We start from the raw sequence: 24,392 nt of genomic DNA on the forward strand, positions 1-24,392 counted from the left end.
AACCACTCAGGCTACTAGCAATAATAGCTTGGACAAGTGGTGGACCTTGAATGTAAACCCCTCATCTACGAAATATCGTGGGTTTAATGTATTTCGATGGAGCCTAGCATCTTGGAGACATGGTGCAGCTTGCTTCTCGTCATGTTTCAATGGAGCCTATCTTGGACAAATGGTGGAGCATCCTTCTCTCCATGTTTCAATGGACCCTAGCTTGACAAGTGGTGGACCTTTGTTTCTCTCTATGTTTCAATAGAGTTAGCTTGGACAAGTGGTGGACCTTGGAACCAAACCCCCATGTAAAACCTATCATGGTCACTCCAAGTGTAATAAAGAATAACCTTTAAGATGTAGCCTTATAGGTTGGACAAGTGGTGGACCTTAACACGCGCATATTCTTAATATAATGACATAGAGTGGAAAAGTGGTGAATCTTGAGACCAAACCACTCAGGCTACTAGCAATAATAGCTTGGACAAGTGGTGGACCTTGAATGTAAACCCCTCATCTAAACATATCGTGGGTTTAATGTTTTTCGATGGAGCCTAGCATCTTGGAGACATGGTGCACCTTGCTTCTCCTCATGTTTCAATGGAGCCTACCTTGGACAAATGGTGGAGCATCCTTCTCTCCATGTTTCAATGGACCCTAGCTTAGACAAGGGTGGACCTTTGCTTCTCTCTATGTTTCAATAGAGTTAGCTTGGACAAGTGGTGGACCTTGGAACCAAACCCCCATGTAAAACCTATCATGGTCACTCCAAGTAGTAAGAAAGAATAACCTTTAAGATGTAGCCTTATAGGTTGGACAAGTGGTGGACCTTAACACCCACATATTCTTAATAAAAGTGGTGAATCTTGAGACCAAACCACTCAGGCTACTAGCAATAATAGCTTGGACAAGTGGTGGACCTTGAATGTAAACCCCTCATCTACGAAATATCGTGGGTTTAATGTATTTCGATGGAGCCTAGCATCTTGGAGACATGGTGCAGCTTGCTTCTCGTCATGTTTCAATGGAGCCTATCTTGGACAAATGGTGGAGCATCCTTCTCTCCATGTTTCAATGGACCCTAGCTTGGACAAGTGGTGGACCTTTGTTTCTCTCTATGTTTCAATAGAGTTAGCTTGGACAAGTGGTGGACCTTGGAACCAAACCCCCATGTAAAACCTATCATGGTCACTCCAAGTGGTAATAAAGAATAACCTTTAAGATGTAGCCTTATAGGTTGGACAAGTGGTGGACCTTAACACGCCATATTCTTAATATAATGACATAGAGTGAAAAGTGGTGAATCTTGAGACCAAACCACTCAGGCTACTAGCAATAATAGCTTGGACAAGTGGTGGACCTTGAATGTAAACCCCTCATCTACGACATATCGTGGGTTTAATGTTTTTCGATGGAGCCTAGCATCTTGGAGACATGGTGCAGCTTGCTTCTCGTCATGTTTCAATGGAGCCTACTTGGACAAATGGTGGAGCATCCTTCTCTCCATGTTTCAATGGACCCTAGCTTGGACAAGTGGTGGACCTTTGTTCTCTCTATGTTTCAATAGAGTTAGCTTGGACAAGTGGTGGACCTTGGAACCAAACCCCCATGTAAAACCTATCATGGTCACTCCAAGTAGTAAGAAAGATAACCTTTAAGATGTAGCCTTATAGGTTGGACAAGTGGTGGACCTTAACACCCACATATTCTTAATAAAAGTGGTGAATCTTGAGACCAAACCACTCAGGCTACTAGCAATAATAGCTTGGACAAGTGGTGGACCTTGAATGTAAACCCCTCATCTACGAAATATCGTGGGTTTAATGTATTTCGATGGAGCCTAGCATCTTGGAGACATGGTGCAGCTTGCTTCTCGTCATGTTTCAATGGAGCCTATCTTGGACAAATGGTGGAGCATCCTTCTCTCCATGTTTCAATGGACCCTAGCTTGGACAAGTGGTGGACCTTTGTTTCTCTCTATGTTTCAATAGAGTTAGCTTGGACAAGTGGTGGACCTTGGAACCAAACCCCCATGTAAAACCTATCATGGTCACTCCAAGTGGTAATAAAGAATAACCTTTAAGATGTAGCCTTATAGGTTGGACAAGTGGTGGACCTTAACACGCGCATATTCTTAATATAATGACATAGAGTGGAAAAGTGGTGAATCTTGAGACCAAACCACTCAGGCTACTAGCAATAATAGCTTGGACAAGTGGTGGACCTTAACACGCGCATATTCTTAATATAATGACATAGAGTGGAAAAGTGGTGAATCTTGAGACCAAACCACTCAGGCTACTAGCAATAATAGCTTGGACAAGTGGTGGACCTTGAATGTACACCCCTCATCTACGACATATCGTGGGTTTAATGTTTTTCGATGGAGCCTAGCATCTTGGAGACATGGTGCACCTTGCTTCTCCTCATGTTTCAATGGAGCCTACCTTGGACAAATGGTGGAGCATCCTTCTCTCCATGTTTCAATGGACCCTAGCTTAGACAAGGGGTGGACCTTTGCTTCTCTCTATGTTTCAATAGAGTTAGCTTGGACAAGTGGTGGACCTTGGAACCAAACCCCCATGTAAAACCTATCATGGTCACTCCAAGTAGTAAGAAAGAATAACCTTTAAGATGTAGCCTTATAGGTTGGACAAGTGGTGGACCTTAACACCCACATATTCTTAATAAAAGTGGTGAATCTTGAGACCAAACCACTCAGGCTACTAGCAATAATAGCTTGGACAAGTGGTGGACCTTGAATGTAAACCCCTCATCTACGAAATATCGTGGGTTTAATGTATTTCGATGGAGCCTAGCATCTTGGAGACATGGTGCAGCTTGCTTCTCGTCATGTTTCAATGGAGCCTATCTTGGACAAATGGTGGAGCATCCTTCTCTCCATGTTTCAATGGACCCTAGCTTGGACAAGTGGTGGACCTTTGTTTCTCTCTATGTTTCAATAGAGTTAGCTTGGACAAGTGGTGGACCTTGGAACCAAACCCCCATGTAAAACCTATCATGGTCACTCCAAGTGGTAATAAAGAATAACCTTTAAGATGTAGCCTTATAGGTTGGACAAGTGGTGGACCTTAACACGCGCATATTCTTAATATAATGACATAGAGTGGAAAAGTGGTGAATCTTGAGACCAAACCACTCAGGCTACTAGCAATAATAGCTTGGACAAGTGGTGGACCTTGAATGTAAACCCCTCATCTACGACATATCGTGGGTTTAATGTTTTTCGATGGAGCCTAGCATCTTGGAGACATGGTGCACCTTGCTTCTCCTCATGTTTCAATGGAGCCTACCTTGGACAAATGGTGGAGCATCCTTCTCTCCATGTTCAATGGACCCTAGCTTAGACAAGGGGTGGACCTTTGCTTCTCTCTATGTTTCAATAGAGTTAGCTTGGACAAGTGGTGGACCTTGAACCAAACCCCCATGTAAAACCTATCATGGTCACTCCAAGTAGTAAGAAAGAATAACCTTTAAGATGTAGCCTTATAGGTTGGACAAGTGGTGGACCTTAACACCCACATATTCTTAATAAAAGTGGTGAATCTTGAGACCAAACCACTCAGGCTACTAGCAATAATAGCTTGGACAAGTGGTGGACCTTGAATGTAAACCCCTCATCTACGAAATATCGTGGGTTTAATGTATTTCGATGGAGCCTAGCATCTTGGAGACATGGTGCAGCTTGCTTCTCGTCATGTTTCAATGGAGCCTATCTTGGACAAATGGTGGAGCATCCTTCTCTCCATGTTTCAATGGACCCTAGCTTGGACAAGTGGTGGACCTTTGTTTCTCTCTATGTTTCAATAGAGTTAGCTTGGACAAGTGGTGGACCTTGGAACCAAACCCCCATGTAAAACCTATCATGGTCACTCCAAGTGGTAATAAAGAATAACCTTTAAGATGTAGCCTTATAGGTTGGACAAGTGGTGGACCTTAACACGCGCATATTCTTAATATAATGACATAGAGTGGAAAAGTGGTGAATCTTGAGACCAAACCACTCAGGCTACTAGCAATAATAGCTTGGACAAGTGGTGGACCTTGAATGTAAACCCCTCATCTACGACATATCGTGGGTTTAATGTTTTTCGATGGAGCCTAGCATCTTGGAGACATGGTGCACCTTGCTTCTCCTCATGTTTCAATGGAGCCTACCTTGGACAAATGGTGGAGCATCCTTCTCTCCATGTTTCAATGGACCCTAGCTTAGACAAGGGTGGACCTTTGCTTCTCTCTATGTTTCAATAGAGTTAGCTTGGACAAGTGGTGGACCTTGGAACCAAACCCCCATGTAAAACCTATCATGGTCACTCCAAGTAGTAAGAAAGAATAACCTTTAAGATGTAGCCTTATAGGTTGGACAAGTGGTGGACCTTAACACCCACATATTCTTAATAAAAGTGGTGAATCTTGAGACCAAACCACTCAGGCTACTAGCAATAATAGCTTGGACAAGTGTGGACCTTGAATGTAAACCCCTCATCTACGAAATATCGTGGGTTTAATGTATTTCGATGGAGCCTAGCATCTTGGAGACATGGTGCAGCTTGCTTCTCGTCATGTTTCAATGGAGCCTATCTTGGACAAATGGTGGAGCATCCTTCTCTCCATGTTTCAATGGACCCTAGCTTGGACAAGTGGTGGACCTTTGTTTCTCTCTATGTTTCAATAGAGTTAGCTTGGACAAGTGGTGGACCTTGGAACCAAACCCCCATGTAAAACCTATCATGGTCACTCCAAGTGGTAATAAAGAATAACCTTTAAGATGTAGCCTTATAGGTTGGACAAGTGGTGGACCTTAACACGCGCATATTCTTAATATAATGACATAGAGTGGAAAAGTGGTGAATCTTGAGACCAAACCACTCAGGCTACTAGCAATAATAGCTTGGACAAGTGGTGGACCTTGAATGTAAACCCCTCATCTACGACATATCGTGGGTTTAATGTTTTTCGATGGAGCCTAGCATCTTGGAGACATGGTGCACCTTGCTTCTCCTCATGTTTCAATGGAGCCTACCTTGGACAAATGGTGGAGCATCCTTCTCTCCATGTTTCAATGGACCCTAGCTTAGACAAGGGGTGGACCTTTGCTTCTCTCTATGTTTCAATAGAGTTAGCTTGGACAAGTGGTGGACCTTGGAACCAAACCCCCATGTAAAACCTATCATGGTCACTCCAAGTAGTAAGAAAGAATAACCTTTAAGATGTAGCCTTATAGGTTGGACAAGTGGTGGACCTTAACACCCACATATTCTTAATAAAAGTGGTGAATCTTGAGACCAAACCACTCAGGCTACTAGCAATAATAGCTTGGACAAGTGGTGGACCTTGAATGTAAACCCCTCATCTACGAAATATCGTGGGTTTAATGTATTTCGATGGAGCCTAGCATCTTGGAGACATGGTGCAGCTTGCTTCTCGTCATGTTTCAATGGAGCCTATCTTGGACAAATGGTGGAGCATCCTTCTCTCCATGTTTCAATGGACCCTAGCTTGGACAAGTGGTGGACCTTTGTTTCTCTCTATGTTTCAATAGAGTTAGCTTGGACAAGTGGTGGACCTTGGAACCAAACCCCCATGTAAAACCTATCATGGTCACTCCAAGTGGTAATAAAGAATAACCTTTAAGATGTAGCCTTATAGGTTGGACAAGTGGTGGACCTAACACGCATATTCTAATATAATGACATAGAGTGGAAAGTGGTGAATCTTGAGACCAAACGCTACTACATAATAGCTTGGACAAGTGGTGGACCTTAACACGCCATATTCTTAATATAGTGACATAGAGTGGAAAAGTGGTGAATCTTGAGACCAAACCACTCAGGCTACTAGCAATAATAGCTTGGACAAGTGGTGGACCTTGAATGTACACCCCTCATCTACACATATCGTGGGTTTAATGTTTTTCGATGGAGCCTAGCATCTTGGAGACATGGTGCACCTTGCTTCTCCTCATGTTTCAATGGAGCCTACCTTGGACAAATGGTGGAGCATCCTTCTCTCCATGTTTCAATGGACCCTAGCTTAGACAAGGGGTGGACCTTTGCTTCTCTCTATGTTTCAATAGAGTTAGCTTGGACAAGTGGTGGACCTTGGAACCAAACCCCCATGTAAAACCTATCATGGTCACTCCAAGTAGTAAGAAAGAATAACCTTTAAGATGTAGCCTTATAGGTTGGACAAGTGGTGGACCTTAACACCCACATATTCTTAATAAAAGTGGTGAATCTTGAGACCAAACCACTCAGGCTACTAGCAATAATAGCTTGGACAAGTGGTGGACCTTGAATGTAAACCCCTCATCTACGAAATATCGTGGGTTTAATGTATTTCGATGGAGCCTAGCATCTTGGAGACATGGTGCAGCTTGCTTCTCGTCATGTTTCAATGGAGCCTATCTTGGACAAATGGTGGAGCATCCTTCTCTCCATGTTTCAATGGACCCTAGCTTGGACAAGTGGTGGACCTTTGTTTCTCTCTATGTTTCAATAGAGTTAGCTTGGACAAGTGGTGGACCTTGGAACCAAACCCCCATGTAAAACCTATCATGGTCACTCCAAGTTGTAATAAAGAATAACCTTTAAGATGTAGCCTTATAGGTTGGACAAGTGGTGGACCTTAACCGCGATATTCTTCATATCATGACATAGAGTGGAAAAGTGGTGAATCTTGAGACCAAACCACTCAGGCTACTAGCAATATAGCTTGGACAAGTGGTGGACCTTGAATGTAAACCTCATCTACGACTATCGTGGGTTTAATGGTTTTCGATGGAGCTAGCATCTTGGAGACATGGTGCACTTGCTTTTCTCATGTTTCAATGGAGCCTACCTTGGACAAATGGTGGAGCATCCTTCTCTCCATGTTTCAATGGACCCTAGCTTGGACAAGGGGTGGCTTTGCTTCTCTCTATGTTTCAATAGAGTTAGCTTGGACAAGTGGTGGACCTTGGAACCAAACCCCCATGTAAAACCTATCATGGTCACTCCAAGTAGTAAGAAAGAATAACCTTTAAGATGTAGCCTTATAGGTTGGACAAGTGGTGGACCTTAACACCCACATATTCTTAATAAATGTGGTGAATCTTGAGACCAAACCACTCAGGTACTAGCAATAAAAGCTTGACAAGTGGTGGACCTTGAATGTAAACCCCTCATCTACGAAATATCGTGGGTTTAATGTATTTCGATGGAGCCTAGCATCTTGGAGACATGGTGCAGCTTGCTTCTCGTCATGTTTCAATGGAGCCTATCTTGGACAAATGGTGGAGCATCCTCTCTCCATGTTTCAATGGACCCTAGCTTGGACAAGTGGTGGACCTTTGTTTCTCTCTATGTTTCAATAGAGTTAGCTTGGACAAGTGGTGGACCTTGGAACCAAACCCCCATGTAAAACCTATCATGGTCACTCCAAGTGGTAATAAAGAATAACCTTTAAGATGTAGCCTTATAGGTTGGACAAGTGGTGGACCTTAACACGCGCATATTCTTAATATATGACATAGAGTGGAAAAGTGGTGAATCTGAGACAAACCACTCAGGCTACTAGCAATAATAGCTTGGACAAGTGTGGACCTTGAATGTAAAACCCTCATCTACGACATATCGTGGGTTTAATGTTTTTCGATGGAGCCTAGCATCTTGGAGACATGGTGCACCTTGATTCTCCTCATGTTTCAATGGAGCCTACTTGGACAAATGGTGGAGCATCCTTCTCTCCATGTTTCAATGGACCCTAGCTTAGACAAGGGGTGGACCTTTGCTTCTCTCTATGTTTCAATAGAGTTAGCTTGGACAAGTGGTGGACCTTGGAACCAAACCCCATGTAAAACCTATCATGGTCACTCCAAGTAGTAAGAAAGAATAACCTTTAAGATGTAGCCTTATAGGTTGGACAGTGGTGGACCTTAACACCCACATTCTTAATAAAAGTGGTGAATCTTGAGACCAAACCACTCAGGCTACTAGCAATAAAGCTTGGAAAGTGGTGGACTTGAATGTAAACCTCATTACGAAAAATCGTGGGGTTTAATGTAAATGATGGAAGCTAGCATCTTGGTGCATGGGCAGCTTGCTACTCGTCATGTTTCAAAGGAGCTATCTTGGAAAAATGGTGGGCATCCTTCTCTCCAGGTTTCATGGCTAGCTTGGACAATATGGTGGACCTTTGTTTCTTCATGTTTCAATAGAGTTAGCTTGGACAAGTGGTGGACCTTGGAACCTCTCCCCATGTAAACCTATCCTAGGTCACTCCAAGTGGTAATTTGAATCTCTCTAGATGTAGCTTATAGGTTGGACAAGTGGTGGACCTTACACCCATATTCTTAATATAATGACCATATGAGTGGAAAGTGGTGAATTGAGACCAAACACTCAAGCTATACCAAATATAGTTGGACAAGTGTGGACCTTGAATGTACCCCCCTATCTAAATAAATTTCGGGGTTAATGTCTTTTGATGGAGCCTAAGATCTGGAGACATGGTGGACCTTGAATCTCACCTTCATGTTTCAATGGAGCTAGCTTCGACAAATGGTGGAGCATCCTTCTTCATGTTTCAATGGACTAGCTTGGACAAGGTGTGTGGACCTTTGCTTCTCTCTAAGTTTCAATAGAGTTAGCTTGGATAAGTGGTGGACCTTGGAACCAAACCCCTATGTAAAACCTATCATGGACATTTCAAGTGGTGAGAAAGAATACCCTTTAAGATGTATACCCTTATAGGTTGGACAAGTGGTCGACCTTAACACCTAGATCTTCTTAATAATGACATAGAGTGGAAAAGTGGTGAATCTTGAGACCAAACACTCATGCTACTAGGATAATAGCTTGGAAAGTGACTGACCTTGACGTTAAACCCCACATGTAAACAATATCGTGGGTTTAAGGTATTTCAATGGAGCTAGAATCTTGGAGACATGGTGCAGCTTGTTTTTCATGTTTCAATGAAGCCTATCTTCCACCAATGGTGGAGCATCCTTCTCTAAATGTCTCAGTGGAGCCTAGCTTGGACAAGTGGTGGTGGACTTTGCTTCTCTCTATGTTTCCATAGAGTTAGCTTGGACAAGTGGTGGACCTTGAAACCAAACCCCCATGTAAAACATATCATGGTCATTCCAAGTGGTAGAAATAATAACCTTTAAGAGAGCCTTATAGGTTGGACAAGTGGTCGACTTAACACTAGCCAATTCTTAATATAATGACATAGAGTGGAAAGTGGTAAATCTTGAGACCAAACCACTCAGGTACTAGAATAATAGCTTGGACAAGTGACTGACCTTGAATGTTAAACCCCACATGTAAACATATCGTGGGTTTAAGGTATTTCAATGGAGCCTAGAATCTTGGAGACATGGTGCAGATTGCTTCCCTTCATGTTTCAATGGAGCCTATCTTGGACAAATGGTGGAGCATCCTTCTCTCCATGTTTCAATGGAGCCTAGCTTGGACAAGTGGTGGACCTTTGCTTCTCTCTATGTTTCAATAGAGTTAGCTTGGACAAGTGGTGGGCCTTGGAACCAAACTCCCATGTAAAACCTATCTTGTAACTCCAAGTGGTGAGAAAGAATAAAGTTTAAGATATAGCCTTATAGGTTGGACAAGTGGTGGACCTTAGCACCCATATTCTTAATGACAAAGTGGTGAATCTTGAGACCAAACCACTCATGCTACTAGAGATAATAGGTTGGACAAGTGGTGGACCTTGAATGTAAACCCCCATGTACAAAATATCATGGGTTTGAGGTATTTCAATGGAGCCTAGCATCTTGGAGACATGGTGTAGCTTGCTTCTCTTCATGTTTCAATGGAGCGTATCTTGGACAAATGGTGGAGCATCCTTCTCTCCATGTTTCAATGGACCCTAGCTTGGACAAGTGGTGGACCTTTGATTCTCTCTATGTTTCAATAGAGTTAGCTTGGACAAGTGGTGGACCTTGAAACAAAACCCCCATGTAAAACCTATGCTGGTCACTCCAAGTGGTGAGAAAGAATAAACCTTAAGATATAGCCTTATAGGTTGGACAAGTGGTGGACCTTAACACCCAAATATTCTTAATATAATGACATAGAGTGAAAAAGTGGTGAATCTTGAGACCAAACCACTCATGCTACTAGCGTTAATAGGTTGGACAAGTGGTGGACCTTGAATGTAAAACCCCCATGTTTCAATAGAGTTAGCTTCGACAAATGGTAGAGGATCCTTCTCTCCATGTTTCAATGGAGCCTAGCTTGGACAAGTGGTGGACCTTTGTTTCTCTCTATGTTTCAATAGAGTTAGCTTGGACAAGTGGTGGACCTTGGAGCCAAACCCCCATGTAAAACATATCATGGACATTTCAAGTGGTGAGAAAGAATACCCTTTAAGATATACCCTTATAGGTTGGACAAGTGGTCGACCTTAACACCCAGATCTTCTTAACGTAATGACATAGAGTGGAAAAGTGGTGAATCTTCAGACCAAACCACTCATGCTACTAGAGATAATAGGTTGGACAAGTGGTGGACCTTGAATGTAAACTCCCATGTACAAAATATCATGGGTTTAAGGTATTTCAATGGATCTTAGCATCTTGGAGACATGGTGCAGCTTGCTTCTCTTCATGTTTCAATGGAGCCTATCTTGGACAAATGGTGGAGCATCCTTCTCTCCATGTTTCAATGGACCCTAGCTTAGACAAGTGGTGGACCTTTGCTTCTCTCTATGTTTCAATAGAGTTAGCTTGGACAAGTGGTGGAACTTGGAACCAAACCCCCATGTAAAACCTATCATGGTCATTCCAAGTGGTGAGAAAGAATACCCTTTAAGATATAGCCTTATAGGTTGGACAAGTGGTGGACCTTAACACCCAGATCTTCTTAATATAATGACATAGAGTGGAAAAGTGGTGAATCTTGACATCAAACCACTCATGCTACTAGTGATAATAGGTTGGACAAGTGGTGGACCTTGAATGTAAACCCCCCATGTACGAAATATCATGGGTTTAAGATATTTCAATGGAGCCTAGCATTTTGGAGACATGGTGCAGCTTGCTTCTCTTCATGTTTCAATCAAACCTGGCTTGGACAAATGGTGGAGCATCCTTCTCTCCATGTTTCAATGGAGCCTAGCTTGGACAAGTGGTGGACCTTTGATTCTCTCTATGTTTCAATAGAGTTAGCTTGGACAAGTGGTGGACCTTGGAAACCATACCCTATGTAAAACCCATCATGTGCATTCCAAGTGGTGGTAAATAATACCATTTAAGATATAGCCTTATAGGTTGGACAAGTGGTGGACCTTAACACCCAGATCTTCTTAATATAATGACATAGAGTGGAAAAGTGGTGAATCTTGAGACCAAACCACTCATGCTACTAGGGATAATAGGTTGGACAAGTGGTGGACCTTGAATTTAAACCCCACATATACAAAATATCATGGTTTAAGGTATTTCAATGGAGCCTAGCATCTCAAAGACATGGTGCATCTTGCTTCTCTTCATGTTTCAATGGAGCCTATTTTGGACAAATGGTGGAGCATCCTTCTCTCCATGTTTCAATGGACCCTAGATTGGACAAGTGGTGGACCTTTGCTTCTCTCTATGTTTCAATATAGTTAGCCTATATTAGACAATTAGTAGACCTCCAATCTCTCCATGTTGTCTAGAGCTGAGCTTGGACAAGTGGTGGACCTTACTTCTCCCTTCCCTTAGTTTACTAGCTTAAATGATCACTATGTATACTTGCTTAGATCTAGCTTGAACAAGTGGTGGAACTTGTATTCACACAAACTTAATCCATTACAAAAAAGTATATGTTAAAATAACATTTGGTTTTTTTGTTTCAGGAAAGATGGCTCCAAAAAAACAGGTTGCAAGGGTTGCTGTCTCAGTTGACTATACTTGCAATGATCTTAGGAAATGGTATTTGGACATACATGGTATAGAGGGTGCACAATTTCATAAGGTGCATCTATTTATTGCCAAAAAGGAGAATGACAGCTTGTTTGAAGATGTTGGACAAGTTGTGGAAGCATCTGTCTCTGTAGTTGATAGTCATCCAGAGGTGGAATGCATTGACATTCTAGTTCCAATGAATCTAGAATTTCAACTATCTCCAGGAGCATATGCATTGGAGCGCATGTCTAGAAACAAAGAAGAGACAATGTTTTCTCGAGGATGGAAGTTTGCAGAATCAAATCCAAATATCACAGCAGATCAACTTCAAAGCTCCATCATTGCCACACTACAACGAAAAAAGGTGAAAGCTTCACGACCACCATCCACAAAGAAGCAAGCAAAAGTGCAGAAAGTAGAAGCTAAGCGAACTAGTTCCATTTTGGATGTAGACAAGGCATCTTTGGCATCCTCATCAACAGAGGGTTCAATGTCAAAGATGAGAATTGTGGATCCAGATGTTTTAGAAGCTGAGGCCATGAAAGGACAAGAAAAAGATACAGGTGGAATGAATAAGTACATAAATTATTTTCCTTTCCAATATAGGGATTTGATATCCCTATTCAAAATTGTTGGCTTGCTCCTGATCACTATAATGCACGTATTATGGATAAAAAACACGCTGAAAGTGTGTTATTTGGATTTTCACGGAGTACGACCAAGCCTGCAGCATGTGCATATTTGATGCCTGTTCGAAATGCAAAATCAAAGAAGGGGACTCCTTTGGCAGTAGAAGAGGTAGAGGAGCAAAAAATTAAAGATTATCATTATTGGATTCTTGATGGGCAGCATTCAATCTATGCTGCAAAAGTTTTGCTTCACAATGAACAAAACAACAAAGAGATCTTTGAAAGACTGATTAGCGTGTATAAATTTAGAAAGGCTCGCATTGTTGTGAATGCTCCTCCATTTGTTGCAACTGCTATATCTGCCATTGCAAATGAGGAGGCTCAGGCATTGTATGTCAAGCAACCTTACAGCCAAATATTGAGACATTTACGGAGTCAATGGATCTTCTCAGGACGACCACCAAAGGCAGCAAGTGGAATTGCAGAGGGACATGCATCTCGTGCCGGATGGGATGTAAGTTATTTTCTTTGTCTTTTTGATAGTGTTTAATTAACAAATCTTGCTCAATAGTTTAATTATTTCTCTATTTCTTTTTAGGCTTTTCTTCGATTGGCAAGAATGAGTGCAGCAGCAAGTTGGATTGCTAAACAGGCACACATGGTCACGTACTCTGATTTAGTTTATGATTGCTGGATAGAAATCATTGAAAATCTAGAAGAGGAGAATAAGAAACCCCCAACAACTGTATTTAGATACCTTTGTGGCCTTGAGGAATCAGAGGTAAAGACTATTCAAGAAGAGATTAGAGATGAGAAGATTTTACTGTCAAAGAGTGCAAAGGATGGTGATGCAACTGACATGTATGATCGAATCAAGCAGTTGAAGCAAGACAAATTGATTCAAGATGCACTTCTTGAAGGCTTCAACAATTTGAATGAGTCTTCACCATGTAAAGACTGGGAGGAGGTGGTCAAAATGTATAACATCAATGATGTTGTTTATAAAACAATTTTAATGCTATGCGAGGAATGGATCAGATCTAGTTTGACGCGTGGAACAAAGAAAATGGCTTTTCCAGATGGAGCAATAAAATACATGCAATGGGCAATTCACCTTCAAAAGGAGAAAACTGAGCCTAGAGATTTGCCATGGTCAATCTATGTGGTGAGCCTACAAATGGAAGGCAATCTCTACTTGATGCGCCACTTCAATAATAAAGTGCCTATTGGCTTATGTGTTTTAGATATGACAAAAAACGTTGGAGGCAATTTGAAGTGGAGTGAGGAGACATTTAACAATGCTTTGGATGGGATCTTGGCTATTGCTGGAGGGTCAACAGATCCTGGATTTGTCTTTCTTGCATTTGTGGATTTCACTAACTTCACAAAATTGCAATGTGCCTTTCACGCCATGGGAGATAATCTGAGCTACCATTGTTGTGGTGCATTGCATCACTTTCCATCAGCTCCTTGCAAAGGAGCAATTCAATTCCTAACAGTTATTGCCTTCTTGGGACAAGGCAATGCATTTGAAGACCTGAGAAGAAGATCAGAGGAACATCCCCAATTGATTGTTCTCTTCTTCAAGTAGCAGATAACGATATGTCAGATTTGCAATATTTGGAGGCAAAAAAAAGAGCTTTGGTCAAGCACTACATTCGTACATATTGTTTTGAAGACCGCAAGCTTGTTGATGTTTTTGGTGATGGCTCCTTGGTTGCACAAGAAGGAATACAACAGAAAAAAGAAGTTATCTGCTTAATTGATAGTGTGGAGGAGGCAAAAAGCGTGGAGACCATGCTGCTAGACTTTGTTAAGTCTCATGAAGATATAGAAAAATGGGCTGGACTTCAACAATCCACTTCGCAATCAGGCGACATTGTGCCTGTTACAGAGGAGTGCTCTCCACAAAGAGAAGAAGACAACAACAAACACCATCCTCTGTCAATGGAGGACTTTTTGGAAATGGAGACACGTATGTTTTGAGTTTCTTGTGCATGTTAGTGTTTCTTGTTACTGATTTGATACTCTTAATGTTAGATTTTGCTTTATATAGTATTGATTGAGTTTGTATTTTTTATCTCAAGCATTCAAGGTTTGAATGTAAATAGTAAATTACTTGAGTTTTTGAATGGTGGATCTGTAGACTAAAACTATAACATTTAATACTCACAAAGACTTAATTACTTAAGAGCTTGAACTCAATAAGTTTTGGACCTTTTATCAATACCCCCTTGATATGATACATTAGATCGTAGCATGGTTAAATGGTGATGCTTCATAAATTGAACCTAGCTTAGACAGGTGCTCGAGCCTAAATTTAAACTAACCTTGCTAGAAGGGAGCTTATGTTTGGACTTTGAGAACTAGCATAAGTAATCAATTAGAGCATAGATTAGACATGTGGTGGTGGCCGGCCTTAGAGACCAAAATCTTAATGAGCTTGGAAAGGTATTTAAGTACTGCAATTTACTTAGTTTTAGTACTCATTAAATGCATAGCTTGACAAAAGGTGGACCTTACATGGATCCTAATTTCAAGAGGTGTGGTAGACCTTCAAAACAAGCTCATATAGCTTGGACATGTGGTAGACCTTGCATGAAGACTAGTTTAGACAAGTGTGGTACACCTTGTAACCAACACCCATTTGTTATATTAGCTTGGACAAGTGGTGGACCTTGCTTTTATGTTTCAATGGAGCATATTTTGGACAGGTGGTAGACCTTGTTTCTCTCCATGCTTCAATGGAGAGAAACTTTAGCTTGGACAAGTGGTGGACCTTGTTTTTATGTTTTAAAGGAGCATATTTCGGACAAGTGGTAGACATAGTTTCTCTCCATGGTTCAATGGAACCCACCTTAGACAAGTGAAGTACCTTGAAACCAAACCCCATAATACAACCTACTAAATAGGTTGGAAAATTGGTGGGATATGAAACCATCCATGATAGAGCATAGTATAGGTGAAAACGTAGTGGTCCTTATATCAATTACCCATGCATAGCTTGGACAAGTGGTGGACCTTGATTCTCTCTATGTTTCAATGGATCCTATCTTGGACTAGAGATATATCTTACTTAGTTCCATGCTTCAATGGATTGTAGCTTGGATAAGGAGTGGAACTTCAAACAAAACTCCACAGCATAGCATATATTAACAATTCATGGGTTTTATAGAGATTGTCTTGCCTATTTTGGAGAGTTGGTACACCTTTATTCTCCATTCTTCAATGGATCTGAGGTTGGACAAGCGGAGCTGGAGAAGTGGTCAACCTTAAAATGAAACCTCCCATGCTACAACCCATCATAGATCGTATATGTAGTGGACCTTGAAACTCTTTTATGTCCCTAGCTTAGAGAAGCATTGCACTCTTGATTATCTCCATACATGAAGGCAAGGTTGGACAAGTGGTGGACCTTCAAACCAGAATCTCTATGCAATAATAGGCAAGTGGTGGAGCTTGTTTTCTCCATGTTCCAATGGAGCCTAGCTTAGACAAACAATGGAGCTTGCTTCTCTCCATGTTTCAATGGATCCTAGCTTAGAAAAGTGGTGGAGCTTTGCTTCTCTCCATGTTCCAATGGACCATAGCTTAGACAAGTGGTAGACCTTGAAAAACACCCCCGTATACAACATATTATGGGGTTTTCATGTTTCAATGGCTCCTAGCTTGGACAAATGGTAGAGCTTGCTTCTCTTTATGTTTCAATGGATCCAATCTTAGCCAAGTGGTGGACCTTGAAACAAGAATCCCCCCCCCCCATGTACAACGTATTATGGGTTTTGAAAGCACTGGGAGAAAATAATAGCTTTGATAAGTGGTGGACCTTGCTTCTCTCCATGCTTCAATGGAGCCGAGGTTGGACACATGTTGGAGAGAAGATGGTTGCCCATGAAATAAGACCATGCATGCTATAATCAATCATATGTTGTACACATGGTGGACCTTGCAATTGTTTTATATGCCTAACTTGGACAAGTGGAGGACCCTTGATTACCTCCAGATATCAACAACAAGCCAAGTTTGGACAAGTGTAGTACCACCAAACCAGAATCTATATGCTACAATAGAGTATAGGTAGGACACGCGATGAACCTTGATATCAAACCATCCATGCTACTAGAGATGATAGGTTTCACATGTGGTGGAACCTTGTATCAATGTTCTATGTGTAGTTTTTGACTAGTGATAGACCTTGAAACTAATCCCTCTAGGCTACAAGAAAAAAGAGATGGATGAGGAGGCTAGACTACTTTTGTTGCATCAATGCATCCCATGTTACCACATATACTATAGGGTTCTTGGATAAGTGTTGGATCTTGTGTCAATGCTCCATGTCTAGCTTGGACAAGTGGTGGACCTTGGTTCTCTCTATGCTTCAAATGGGCAATAGATTGGAGACACAGTGGCCTTTTTTTTCCAATGATTTTATTTTTTGGAAACCTTGGAGGCACCATGTAAGAGGCACTCTAAGTCTTCCATACAATGGACCTATTGGACTATAAAATAATGATATCTTTCTTTGATATTGTCATTATTTTATGCATAATATTTTCTTCTTTTTGCAGACACAAAGGAGTTAAGTGATATAAAAACTAGATGTATTTCACACTATGATTGGCATGAAGATCCTTTTGGGACACCAACTTTTCCTATTCCCAAAGATGTAATTTTCCATATTAACGGTGTGGATTTTGAAGTGCGACTTTCATGTATTGAAGGAGCTGGTTATGGGCTATTTGTGCATACTACCCTGGAAAGTGGTTTGACTATTCTAAACTATGGAGGGCATAAGTATAGATTTCAAGACTGGAAAAAGATATGCAAAATATTTCCAAGAGCTTATAAATATTCTCTTCTAGAGGATCCAAACATAGAAGAAGAGGAAGATCAATCATACATTATTGGTTGTGTAGAAGAAGGAAACGTGTCGGGCTATATAAATAGTTCTCACAGTACAAATGTCTGTCCCAACGTACGCTATACATTTGATCCAAATTTGCCACCTTGGCATAAATGCACCTCTTCACACATCAAGTCAGAAGAATATGGCCATGTATGCATTGAGACTATTTGTCAAGTTGAAGCAGGAGAAGAGTTGTTTGCTGACTATAACTTTACTTGACATTGTAAAGTATTGTACATGGATGGAAATCTCAAGTACATGCATCATTTTCATTTTTCATGGATGAAATCTCAAGTAAATATAACATTTGATTATTGTTTAGTTTATGCTCAACGAGAATCTAGAGTGCTCTTATGCTTTGTGTGTTGTCTAACATATTTGACTACCTTGGCCATAGAATCTTGATTCTACTCTAGATTTGTGATAAATCTTACCAAAATTTAATCAATGTCTAGGTTGGACAAGTGGTGGGGCTTCAAACATTACTGTCTTAAACAAGTGGAGTTATCTTACTTGAATAAGTGGTGGCCTTTGAATCCAAATCTAAGCCAAATCTCTAATTATTTTCTTGTAGTCTAGGTTGGACATTTGGTGGACCTTGTATCCATGTTTCCTCAACAAGGGTGGCTTTTAGTTTTCACTTTAAGTACTCATCTTTAATAAAGTGTAGGATGGAAAATGTTGAGTTAGTAGATTGTATTTTAGACAAGTGGTGTTTGGTGTACGAATGCTGAAAATGGTTGCAAGGATTCTAACAACGACTTTACCTTAAATAAATTTCTTACTAGGAGTTCTACATATAAATATGGTGAATAAAATTCTAGTGGTTTTGAGATACCATTTGTGTGTGTGTTTTCTTAGATTCACAAACTGGGATGGATAATGCTCCTATGGTTCAGTCAACAACTATAGAATCCATAGATTCTATGGTTTCTAAAGTGCCCAAGATGGATGATATTTCTATACTAGAGTCTAGTGTTGTGCAACTTGAGCAAGCTTCCAATAATGAGAACCAAGAAATCGATGCTTCAAAAATGCAACATACATCAAAAGAGACTGAAAAGTCCACTCACGAGCTATTGCCAATTGGTACTACGTCATGTAGCGTAGATGTTGAGAAATCCATGCTTACAATTATATTGGATTTAAATGGTCTATTGTTGAAACGTTCCCCTCAACCATCCTCACAGCACAACTCAGTGCAAATGGATTCAAAAAGATATATTATACTCAGGCCAGGTTGCATCCAATTCTTGAAGACTATTTTACAAAGGTTTAATGTTGCAATTTGGTCGACAGCTACTAGGAATAATGTGTATCAAATCCTTGCAGCACTAAACAACTTAGCTGAGGATACATTGCCTTTCTTTGCAATTTGGTCGCAAGATGTTTGCTACACCGCTCAAACTCAAAAATTGTTTAGACCCGACAATCCAAACGTTGAGGCAATGTTCAAGCCTCTAGCCAAAATTGCCATGGGGTTTGAATGTGATCCACAAAGAACAGTGCTTATTGATGACTCTCCTTACAAGGGATGTATTTCACCAGCAAACAATTGCATTTTTCCACCACAATTTGATGCTGAGAAGATGGTTGACAATATGCTCTTGGAGGAGCTACTGCCATACTTGATTCAACTTGATGAGAGAAGGGATGTGCGTGATTTAATTGCTTCTAATCGTTATGGACAACCTATAGTGACAAATGATAGTGAATACAAACAAATCATGGAGTATTGGAAGCAGAAAAATGATGTTTGGTCAGCTAAGGTGTTCTTTACAAGAAGAATACCACCTGCAAAAGGTGACAGAGATGAAACTATCATTGAAGATGCAAGTGACACAAGCCACCACAATGAAATGAGAAGAGCCCAAATACAAGAGATCTTGGCAAAGGAGCGTACACCCATTGAAAGCATGAAGGCGTCACAATTGACCACTTTAGCTAGGCAATTGGGTTGTAACACAAAAGGAGTTTTGAAGGCAACCACAGCAAAGGCTTATATAAATAAGGTGAAAGCTGAGAACAATCTTCTAAGGCTGGATAGAAAGCAACCCTAAGGTACTAGTGACATGTCATATATTCTTGATACACATGCTTGAACACTCATGTGCATGGTATCTAACAAATCTTTCTTTTTATTCCTTCTTGCAGGATCTTACAAAGGATACTACTAGATGGAGCTCAATCAATAGAGATTTTGATATTTTTGCTCAAAATAATGAAGCAGTCACCTACATTTTTTGTTTATCAATTTCTTGAGAGACTTTATTTTAGTTTGTAATCATCAAATGAAATGAAAAGTATCCTTCTTATTAAGATTGTTGATCTTTTTCTTGTTCAAACCTTTCAATTGTGATTTATAGTTTTGTTAGCATGAGATTGTGCTTTTTTAGTTTGAAAAAAACTGTCAAAGATCCAAGTCTTTTTGGCTTTACTTAAGTTATTAATTGTGAAAGATCCAAGTCTTTTTGCTTTACTTAAGTTATTGATTGCCTATGTAATAGTCCTTAAAACAATATCGGATGGCTTTCTTGCTCCCATGTCTCACATTGGTCTTTAGGTAAGACAAGTGGTGACCTTGAAAGTATGGTCTCATATCTCGATCAAGTGAAGAGACATGAAGCTTAAATATCACTACTATGTATCTAGTGTTAAACTCCATCGAGACAAAGACTAGATAGCCAAATTGCAGTCGAGTTTAAGTGAAAAATCCATTTGAGCTAAGGTAAAACTTATAGTGCCTCATTTTTCTAGGATTCTACCCCATCAAGGAAGTTAGAATCTAGCACAAACCAATTAAGACTCTTTTGGAGCCTAGATAGGACAATTCGTGGAACTTATGAAACTTATTATTGAGTTAGAGTCTAGTTTAGATAAGCAAAAGATCTTCAAACCAGCACTTGACTTTCTTACTATTCAATATTCAAAGTCCCTTGAGGCTAACAAATTACATACCCACTTGTAACCTAACTAATGAGTAATTATATAGATCTAAGCAAGTATATATAATGAGTCTTCAAACTAATAATCCAAGGGAAGAGAGTAGCAAGGTCCACTACTTGTCCAAGCTCAGCTCTAGACAACATAGAAAGATGCTAGTTCTACTAATTGTCTAATTATAGGCATGGAGAAATGATAGAAGGTTGACCACTTGTCCAACCTATCATCTCTAGTAAGATGGGAGGTTTGGCCTTAAGATTCACCATGTAACCAACCTATACATCATTGTATTATGAAGAGTAAAAAAGCAAAGCTCCACCACTTGTCCAAGCTAGTTCTAAAATCCACATGGAGATAAGCAAGCTCCACCATTTGTCGAATCTCTCTTCCATTAAAACATGAAAAAACTCATCTATGTTGTATAGGGGGACTTTTTTCCAAGGTCCACCACTTGTCCAAGCTAGGATCCCTAGTAGCACGAGTGGTTTGGTCTCAAGATACACCACTTGTACACTCTATGTCATTATATTAAGAAGAACTATGTATTAAGGTCCACCACTTGTCCAACCTATAAGGTTATATCTTAAATGGTATCCTTTCTCACCTACTTGAAATGCCCATGATATGTTTTACACGGGGGTTTCATTCCAAGGTCCACCACTTGTCCAAGCTAACTCTATTCAAACATAGAGAGAAGCAAAGGTCCACCACTTGTCCAAGCTAACTCTATTCAAACATAGAGAGAAGCAAAGGTTCACCACTTGTCAAAGCTAGGCTCCGTTGAAGTATGGAGAGAAGTAACCTCCATCATTTTTCCAAGATAGGTGCCATTCAAACATGGAAAGAATCAAGATCTACCATGTCTCCGAGATTCTAGGCTCCATTGAAACACCCTAAAACCATGATATTTTGTACATGGGGTGTTTACATTCAAGGTCTACCACTTCTCTAACGTATTATACCTAGTAGCATGAGTGATTTGGTCTTAAGATTCACCACTTATCCACTCTATGTCATTATATTAAGAATAACTGGGTGTTAAGGTCCACCACTTGTCCAACCTATAAGGGTATATCTTAAATGGTATCCTTCACCACTTTTCAAGGTCCATCACCACTTTTCCAACCTATAAGGTTATATCTTGAATGATATTTTTCCTCATCACTTGTAATGTCCATGCTATGTTTTACAAAGGGGTTTTGTTCCAAGACCCACCACTTGTCCAAGCTAACTCCATTAAAACATAGAGAGAAGCAAAGGTCCACCACTTGTCCAAGATAGGCTCCATTGAAACATGGAGAGAAGGATGATCCACCATTTCTCCAAGATAGGTTCCATTGAAACATTGAGAGAAGTAATCTCCACCATGTCTCCAAGCTAGGCTCCATTGAAATACCCTAAACCCATAATTTTGTACATGAGGGGTTTACATTCAAGGTCCACCACTTGTCCAACCTATTATCCCTAGTAGCAAGAGTGGTTTGGTCTCAAGATTCACCACTTGTACACTCTATGTCATTATATGAAGAAGAAATATGTGTTAAAGTCCACCACTTGTCCAGCCTATAAGGTTATATTTTAAATAGTATCCTTTCTCACCACTTGAAATGCCCATGATATGTTTTACATGGGGGTTTCATTCCAAGGTCCACCACTTGTCCAAGCTAACTCTATTAAAACATATAGAGAAAGAAAGGTCCACCACTTGTCCAAGCTAGGCTCATTGAAACATGGAGAGAAGGAACCTCCACTGTTTCTCCTAGATAGGCTCCATTGAAACATGGAGAGAAATAAGCTCCACCATGCCTCCAAGTTGCTAGGCTCCATTGAAATACCCAATACCCATAATTTTTTGTACATGGGGGGTTTACATTCAAGGTTCACCACTTGTCCAACCTATTATCCCTAGTAGGTTTGGTCTCATGATTCACCACTTGTCCACTCTATGTCATTATATTAAGAGGAATTAGGTGTTAAGGTCCACCACTTGTCCAACCTATAATGTTATAGCTTGAATGGTATTTTTTCTCACCACTTGTAATGCCCATGACATGATTTACATGGGGGTTTTGTTCCAAGGTACACCACTTGTCCAAGATAAATCTATTGAAACATAGAGAGAAACAAAGGTCCACCACTTTTCCAAGCTAAGCTGCATTGAAACATGGACCTTAATACCAAATTATTTCTAGTAGCATGAGTGATATTTTGTACATGGGGCGTTTACATTCAAGGTCCACCACTTGTCCAACCTATTTCCCTAGTAGGTTTGGTCCCAATTTCACCACTTATCCACTCTATGTCATTATATTAAGAATAATTGGGTGTTAAGGTCCACCACTTGTCCAACCTATAAGGTTATATATTGAATGGTATTTTTTCTCACCACTTGTAATGCCCATGATATGTTTTACATGGGGTTTTTGTTCCAAGGTCCACCACTTTTCCAAGATAACTCTATTCAAACATAGAGAGAAACAAAGGTCCACCACTTGTCTAAGCTAGGCTCCATTGAAACATGGAGAGAATGATGCTGCACCATTTATCCAAGATAGGCTGCATTGAAACATGGAGAGAAGCAAGCTTTACCATGTTTCCAAGCTAGGCTCCATTGAAACACTCTAGGGGGTTTTATTTCAAGGCCCACCACTTGTTTAACCTATTATCCCTAGTAGCATGAGTGGTTTGGTTTCAAGATTCACCACTTGTACACTCTATGTCATTCTATTGTGTTAAGGTCCACCACTTGTCCAACCTATAAGGTTATATCTTAAATGGTATCCTTTCTCGCCACTTGAAATGCCCATGATATGTTTTACATGGGAGTTTCATTCCAAGATCCACCACTTGTCCAAGCTAACCATATTCAAACATAGAGAGAAACAAAGGTCCACGACTTGTCCAAGCTAGGCTCCATTGAAACATGGAGAGAAGGAACCTCCACCATTTCTCCTAGATAGGCTCCATTAAAACATGGAGAGAAGTAAGTTCCACCATGTCTCCAAGATGCTAGGCTCCATTGAAATACGCAAAACCCATGATATTTTGTACATGGGTGATTTACATTCAAGGTCAACCATTTCTCCAACCTATTATCCCTAGTAGGTTTGGTCTCACAATTCACCACTTTTCCACTATATGTCATTATAATAAGAGGAATTGGGTGCTAAGGTCCACCACTTGTCCAGCCTATAAGGTTATACCTTGAATGGTATTTTTTCTCACCACTTGTAATGCCCATGACATGCTTTACATGGGGGTTTTGTTCCAAGGTTCACCACTTGTCCAAGCAAATTCTATTGAAACATAGAGAGAAACAAAGGTCCACCACTTTTCCAAGCTAGGCTCCATTGAAACATGGACCTTAATACCAAATTATTCCTAGTAGCATGAGTAATATTTTGTACATGGGGGGTTTGCATTCAAGGTCCACCACTTGTCCAACGTACTTTTCCTAGTAGGTTTGGTCACAAGATTCACCACTTGTCCACTCTATGTCATTATATTAATAATAATTGGGTGTTAAGGTCCACCACTTTTCCAACCTATAAGGTTATATATTGAATGGTATTTTTTCTCACCACTTGTAATGTCCATGATATGTTTTACATGGGGATTTTGTTCCAAGGTCCACCACTTGTCCAAGCTAAATCTGTTCAAACATAGAGAGAAACAAACGTGCACCACTTGTCCAAGGTAGGCTCCATTGAAACATGGAGAGAATGATGCTCCACCATTTATCCAAGATAGACTCCATTGAAACATGGAGAGAAGTAAGCTCCACCATGTTTCCAAGATGCTAGAGTCCATTGAAATACCCAAAACCCCTGATACTTTGTACATGGGGGGTTTACATTCAAGGTCCACCACTTGTCCAACCTATTATCCCTAGTAGCATGAGTGGCTTGGTCTCAGGATTCACCACTTGTCCACTCTATATCATTATATTAAGAAAAATTGGGTTTCCATATCTAAATGGATCTTTGCTTGGATAAGTGGTAGACCTTGAGACCTAAAT

Source organism: Adiantum capillus-veneris, chromosome 14 (genome assembly GCF_014529385.1).
Source record: "Adiantum capillus-veneris isolate H3 chromosome 14, ASM1452938v2, whole genome shotgun sequence".
Taxonomy (NCBI): domain Eukaryota; kingdom Viridiplantae; phylum Streptophyta; class Polypodiopsida; order Polypodiales; family Pteridaceae; genus Adiantum; species Adiantum capillus-veneris.